The sequence below is a fragment of the Gavialis gangeticus genome, unplaced genomic scaffold, assembly GCF_001723915.1.
Source record: "Gavialis gangeticus isolate Ggan-Ray unplaced genomic scaffold, GavGan_comp1, whole genome shotgun sequence".
NCBI lineage: Eukaryota > Metazoa > Chordata > Crocodylia > Gavialidae > Gavialis > Gavialis gangeticus.
In genome coordinates this window covers 334,041-341,144 of record NW_017728980.1, presented here as the reverse complement: position 1 = coordinate 341,144, position 7,104 = coordinate 334,041, and positions in this window count along the sequence as shown.

Here is a 7,104-nt window from a genome sequence, read left to right as displayed (position 1 = left end):
TGGGAGAGGAGTGCCTCATCCCAGACTATCCAGGCACTCTCCTACGAGAGTGGGGGCACTCTCCTAGGACAGGAAACCTCAGCTCAACTTTCTGCTCCACATCCCTGCTTCAGGCAAGGGTTTGGACACAGGCAGGGCATCAATGGCTGCATTCAAGAGGCAGAACTCTCCCTGTTTTTCCATGAGAAAGGGCTGACCTAGCTCAGGCGTCTGAGTGGAATCTAGCGCCTCACCCAGCCCCCGGGATGATTTCTATCTTTTTGGCATTTCCTGATACCCAGCTCAGGTGGACCCTACTCAGAAAGCTGCTTTCTGGGAGCCTCTGCCTCAGGCACCCGCCCTCACCAGGCTTTTTTTTTTTTTTTTGGATAAAAATTTTCGTTTTCCAAGCCAAATCAGCCAAATCAATTCCAAATTCAATAACCACATGTGACCCTATTACCAGCAAACATCCTCCACCCCTGTCTTGGGCTTCAGACGCTTCTAAATCATTTGGCAGGCATCCTACGTGCAGGAGACGTGGGGTTCAGATGCCGCCAGGTTTCGCTTGCCCTCAATCATATGGCCGCAGGAGCAAGCTAGAGGAGTCTCCCAGCTCCTGGCAGGTGTATGGGCAACTTAAAAAAAAAAGTTATATATTTTATGTAGTTATATAGATACACATCATCTAGCATATAACTTTCCATCACACATTAAACCACATTAAGAAACCGTGCACCCATTAGAATAAACACAGCTGCTCCCCTGCGCCCCCGTGCACCCACCCATGACGTTGATGTCTTCCCATTCAGTGGGTGTTGTAGAGGGGACACAGTCGGTACTCACAAGGCTATTCTGCCCATGCATGGCACAGGTCAGTGACAGTGGCCTTGCAGCCAGGGTGGGGCAGCATCACTGAATGGGAAGACATCAACATCATGGGTGCTGGAATCCAGTGACAAGACTCTGTCCTGAGAAACAGGGCCAGGGGGAGCAGCACACAAGCAAGGAGAGGCACAGATCAGTCACACAACTTCTTCCTCTGCATCCCTGACTTGCTGGCTTGGCTGACTATGTCACTCCAGTGCCAGGAGCCTGCACAGACCTGGCATCTCCCACATTGGCTAGGACACCCCTCCAGCATTGGGAACAGAGCCCAGTGCAGATCAGGGCCCTCTGCATGTGGGATGTGGCTCTCTTGTCCCTCGTGCTGGTTGCAAATGAAGCAAACACCATCCTGAATATGGATATGTACCAGCTGCACGCTCCCAGCTTTCATTGCAAACTGGCACAGGGCTTTCTATATGGGCTCTGAGGGGCATACACAGCCCTTGCTTCCAGTTGGATTTGTCCAGGTAACTGGCAGCAGGGAGTGCACAAGGGGTTGATCGCTCTGTAAAGGTGACAGCCTGCCGCTTGGATCCATCACTTCCTTGCAGGAGGTGCACTTTGTTTCTCTGTAGTGTTCTCCTTGATGCCAAGCTGGATGGGCAGGGAGAGCAGGGCTATGTCTGTTTGATCAGCAACCACATCGGCCAACTCCCTCAGCACCCTTGGTTGCATCCTCTCCCCCCCATGGACTTGTACACATCCAGCTTTTCTAAACAGTCTCCAAACTGTTCTTTTGCCACTGTTGGCTGCTCACCTCCTCCCCAAGCTGTGTTGCCCAGTGCAGTAGTCTGGGAGCTGATCTTGCCTGTGAAGACTGAGGTAGAAAAAGGCATTGAGTACTTCAGTCTTTTCTGCATCACCTGTCACTAGGTTACCTCTCCCATTCAGTAAGGGATCCACACTTTCCCTAATCTTCCTCTTCTTGCTGACATACTTGTAGAAACCCTAGCTGCAACTCCAGTTGTGCTTTGGCTTTTCCAATTTCATCCCTGCGTGCCTGAGCAATGCTCTTATACACCTCCCTAGTTATTTCTCCAAGGTTCCACTTCTTATAAGCTTCCTTTTTGTGTTTTAGTTTATTAAAGAGTTCCCTGATAAGCCAAGCTTGTCTTCTGCCCTACTTGCTAGCCTTTGTGCACATCAAGATGGTTTGCTGCTGTGTCCTCGGTAAGACTTCTTTAAAGTACAGCCAGCTCTCCTCCTCAGACCGGCCTCCCAGAAGGGATCCTGCCCATGAGTTCCGAGTGAGTTGAAGTCTGCTTTTCTGAAGTCCTGGGTCCTTACTCTGCTTCTCTCCTTCCTTCCTTTTCTTAGGATCACGAACTCAATCATCTCATGGATGCTGCTGCCCAAGGTGCCATCCACTACTATATTCCCCACCAATTCTTCCCAGTTAGTGAGCAGCAGCTCAAGAAAAGCACAGCCTCTTCTTGGCCTCTCCAACACTTGAACAAGAAAGTTGTCCCCATCACTCTCCAAAAATTTCCTGGATTGCCTGTGCACTGCTGTACTTCCCTCCCAGAAGATGTCAGGCTGACTGAAGTCCCCCAGGAGAACCAGGGTCTGTAATTGGAAAACTTCCTCTAATTGACTGAAGAAAGCCTCATCTACCTCATCCTCCTGGTCTGGTGGTCTATAGCAGACACCCACCACAACATCACCCTTGTTGCTCTCCTCTGATCCTAACCCAGAGACTCTCAACAGGCCTATCTCCAGTTTCATACTGGAGCTTTGAGCCGTCATACAGCTCTTTTATAGCTTCATTTATCCTTTCACACTCCCCTGGCCTAATACAAAAGCAAAATGGGCCAACTTCAGCGGGATGTTGGAAGAGTTCCATCCCAGAATATCCTGCAGGCTGGGGGTAAAAAACACTCACCTGGGAAATGCAAGTACAAACCCCTTCAAGCAGAATAGGGACTTAATCTGGAGAACGTGCCTTAACCACTTACCTGCTGGGTTGGGAGCACTGATTCTGCCTGCTGGGTTGTTAATGACTTGACTACTCTTTCTTGCATATGTACTGGCCTCTGGCTGCTTTACTGCTGCATCCTGGAAGAGCAGGACCATCTGCAGATGTTTCCTTATGCTGATGAAGGGTGTTGGTGCCTGATAGCTTGCTAAGATTTTTTTTCCAACTATTTGAGTTGGTCTAATAAAAAGGTATCAGATTTACCCAAAGAACCTTGTCTGACTACTCTTTGGTTCTTGAAAGAAAGGTTGTGAACCTGATCAGAGATAGGTGCAAAACTCTGGGCTACAAGGAGCCACCTGAAAGACAGGGCTTAAAAAAAAAAAAATCACACTGCTCTCCTTGGTACAGCCTATTGGAAACCCCAGGCAATCCCAATTTAGGCAATGTCACAAGAACTTCAAGGTGAAGCCCAAGGCATCCTCCTGGAGCAAAACACTGCAGGGCAGCTGTGTACAAGCAAGCATGCCAGGCATTCTGAAAAAGCAATGGGATCAGCAGGAACAGGAAAGTCCTCAAAAGGATGTGAAAAACCTCTACCTGATTCACACACAGGGTATATTTGCCACAGTTTGGGACAGGGCTTCATCACTCAAGAGTCACATCACATGTTCACAGCTTGTTTATAGTTAAGACAGTGGACTTATTCCGGGTTAGCTTGTTGACTACTCCAGCCTCAGTATGCCGACTTCTGTGAACTGCTATACATATTTCAGCATTTTGCTTCTCACACCCTCAGGCTTTTAAGTCTCCTAAGAGGACAGGATAGCATCTTCAACGTGTGCATAATCCTGCATATTATAGTTCGCAAGCAAAGCCCCAGACCCAGGCAGAAGTCCACTGACTTCAAAAGAGCTCTGCAAGGCTGTGGAGAGCTGCCCACAAAAACAGTTTGCAGGATGAAGCTCCTAAGTACTGCGGAAGTGGGCGATGAGGAAAAGGAGCTCAAAAGTCTGCTAGCAAGTTTTTCTAACTGATGATTTCAAATAGGGGCTGGCCATTAAAAAATGAATATCGTAAAATAAAGCTATTTATGGCCACTGCCCCACCTGGGTTAAAAAGGGAAAGTATGAGCAAGTTTACCTGGAAATTAAAAATGTAAGACTTTCCCCATATTCCAAAAGTTATAGGGCATGTGTCTTAAAGAGGTGATATTTTATGTTTAGTTTATTTTAAAATAGATTAAGCCCCTTAGTTAATGATAAAGCAGAAGCTTATGGGCTATGGACCCTTGATTAAAAATGTAATAAATATATTTATCAGTGTGGACAGAATGGTGGGTATACACCCTGGTCTAACTCATGCTCATTTCACACACTTGTGTGCAGCACACTGGGGTTTGTAATACACATATGTGCAGCTTATTTTGGGGTAGCCTGAACTGTGTTTGTGTTTCTGTTATTGAGTCTTTTCATTAGTTAGCAATGAAGCAAGTAATCACTTGTTTGCACTGAGTAAACAGCTGTCCCAGAATAAGCTGCATATAGATGACAACCACACCAATGTGACTGATGGGTGGTTTTACCTTTGATTCATTTAAGGATAATTCTCCATTGGACTGGGCAAAGGTACTCTGGTTTAAGGATTTGCCTTACTTGGCTGAAACATTTTCATCCTGGGGTAACACGTTTACACTACTGTAGCCATCATTATATGAAAGCCACATCCAAGGGAAGATTTCCAGAGGAACACCCAGTTACTGGGCCAGTCAGCACATTTGGCACCAAGGTACCAAATCTGCACAATTCAAAGTAAGCTTAACTAATTTTATGGTACAGGATTGAGGCACAGAGAGACTGAACATGTACCCAAGCTTGTTCAGAGATTCTGGCCCAACCAGGATTTAAACCCAGATCTCCTGTACCCCCACCCGGTAACTTAATCTACCTATGGTGCTAGCTAGCCTGCTTGTTCTGCAAGCATCCGCAGACTCCTCCAACAAAACAAAACAGCTAAATCAGATCAGAAATCAGGTATTTCTACTGTAAAACACTATGGAAAATGCTTCTGAGTCACCTCTAAATAGAATGCACAAGCAGGGTAAGCAGCAAGCCTAACGTTTTTCCTTTCACAGGTCACCTTTAACAAGAGATCTGAATTAATCAGATCTATTAAGAGATCCGCTGATACCACATAAAGGCTCTTCAAATAAAAGATAAGATAAACCCCTTCATTATCACCACACTCAGAACTGAGAACCTGCTCTTACCCGTCCTACTTAAGAGATCATTCGCAGCAGCACGTCCATGAACAGAGATTAAGCTGTTTAAAAACTGAAGCATCATGAAAGGACTGGGGTCAAGTAAAGAAGTGGGAGAAGATGGGCACCTTATCGCCTTGTCAGGGAAAAATCACAGTTGGAAGAAATATTGCCATGGTTGGGCTGCAGTTAAGACTCAGTAGCGTATTCACAGAGAACAGAGAAGCCCAAACTGCTGTGGCACCCGTGATATTGCCATATGATTTCAAAACCTTCTTTGATCACTGGTGTACTTTTGGCAAAGGGAGCATTTTTCTCCTGTATAATGGAAACCTCTATATAATATATTGAAAAAATTATTTAACAGTCTATGAAACTACAACATTGAAAGCCCTGTGCTGCCCTCCACTGGAAATACCCATATGTAGGTGTGGAAACATGCACAATGAATCTGGGTCTCTAGATTACACTCAGTAGTTATACAAGATGAGAGATTCAGGAAGGTGGAACTAGGACATATTACTTCAGTTCCAAGAGCAGTAGGTCCTACCATTTCAGTCACAGGCAAACTGCAATTGGTCTAGGTCAGTGGTGTTCAACCTCTGGCTGCTAGGCCAAAACCAGCCAGTGAGGCAGTGTCATGCAACCCATGGGGCTCCCCATAGGTCCAGAAATTTGTGGCAGGGGAGCAGTTGCAGCATTAAAATTGCTGAAGCTTCCAGAATAATTGCTACAGGCCAGGCTGCAGCCACATCCAGCATGTGGGGCTGGGCTGATGTGTGGAGCTGAGATGAGGCTGGATCCAGTATGTGGGGCCAGTTGACACATGTAGCCAAGCTGTGGCCACACATGGGTGTGGAATCATACCTGTAAACCGACCCCCGTGTCAACCCCGCACTACATCCAGCCTGCAGACTGACCCTGTCTGCAGGATCCGGTGGTAAGTTGTCTTTTCGCCACTCATCCAGCCTGTCATGGGGGCGAAAAGGTTCAGCATCACTGATCATTCCTGGTGGTGCTGGAACGATGTTGATGATAGTCCAGGAAATATGCAAGAGGCAAGGACTTTGTGGGTCATATCTTCTGTTGGTCTGATCCAGACCTCTTGTGGGGTCAGGCAACAACCCTTCCCCCACTCCCCCTCTGCAACAGCTCACCAAAACTCCCTAAGCGGCCCCCTGGCCCAAGTAATTGCCCACCCCTGATCCAAGGGCAAGGAAAACAAGTTATGTTCCCCCTTCTCCTTGCAGACATCCTGACTCACCCCGAGTCCCCAGCACGTGGTCAGGTCAGTGCCCTGCTGCATTGCCACACTCTGCCTGCAGGGGAGTGGGTGCAGAGAAGAGAGGAGAAAACAGCAGGGCATTCAATTCACCTGGGCCTGGATGATGCCCGGCTCCCAGATACCCTCTCCCTGCACGCTGCATTGTGCTCCCATTTGCTGCTTCAGGCCATGCGGGCACAACTGGCACAGCTGCTGCCCAACCCAGCTGTGCACCAGAGACTGGGGGGGCCAGCGGGAGCTGCACCAGCTGCACCCATGCGGCGCAGCAGAACATGGCGCAGCACCGCCTCAGCAGTGAAAACGCCCCTGCCAGGCCCAGGCCCAGGCCCAGGCCCAGGCCCAGCAACGCTGGAATGGCCCGCGGCCCTTTTCCCCCTGGCAGCTGGGAGAACCGTACCTGAGCTTCGACTCCCCGCCGGGGCCAGGCGGTCTGGTCTGCGTCCCCTGCCCTGGCGGGACTGGAAGGGGGAAAGGTGAGAGGTGCCGAGGGCCAGGGCAGCCGCGGGCCGGCATATTTCTCCTCCAGAGGAGCAGCCGCAGGTCGGCGGGGGTTGGGCTCGGACTGCCTCGCCCCCCGAATCAGGGGCTGGTCGAGCCGGGGTCCCTTCGCCTCGTGCCACGTGCTGCCTAAAGCCCGGAAAGAGGGGCAGGCTGGGCCGTACGAGGGGGCGGGGTCCGGCTCGGCGGTTGGTCCGTTGCCGGCCCCGGGGCGGGTCTGGTTGCCCGGCAACGGGCGCGTCTGACTCGGAGCGCAGCGCGGCCCCGGGCGGCGGCGGC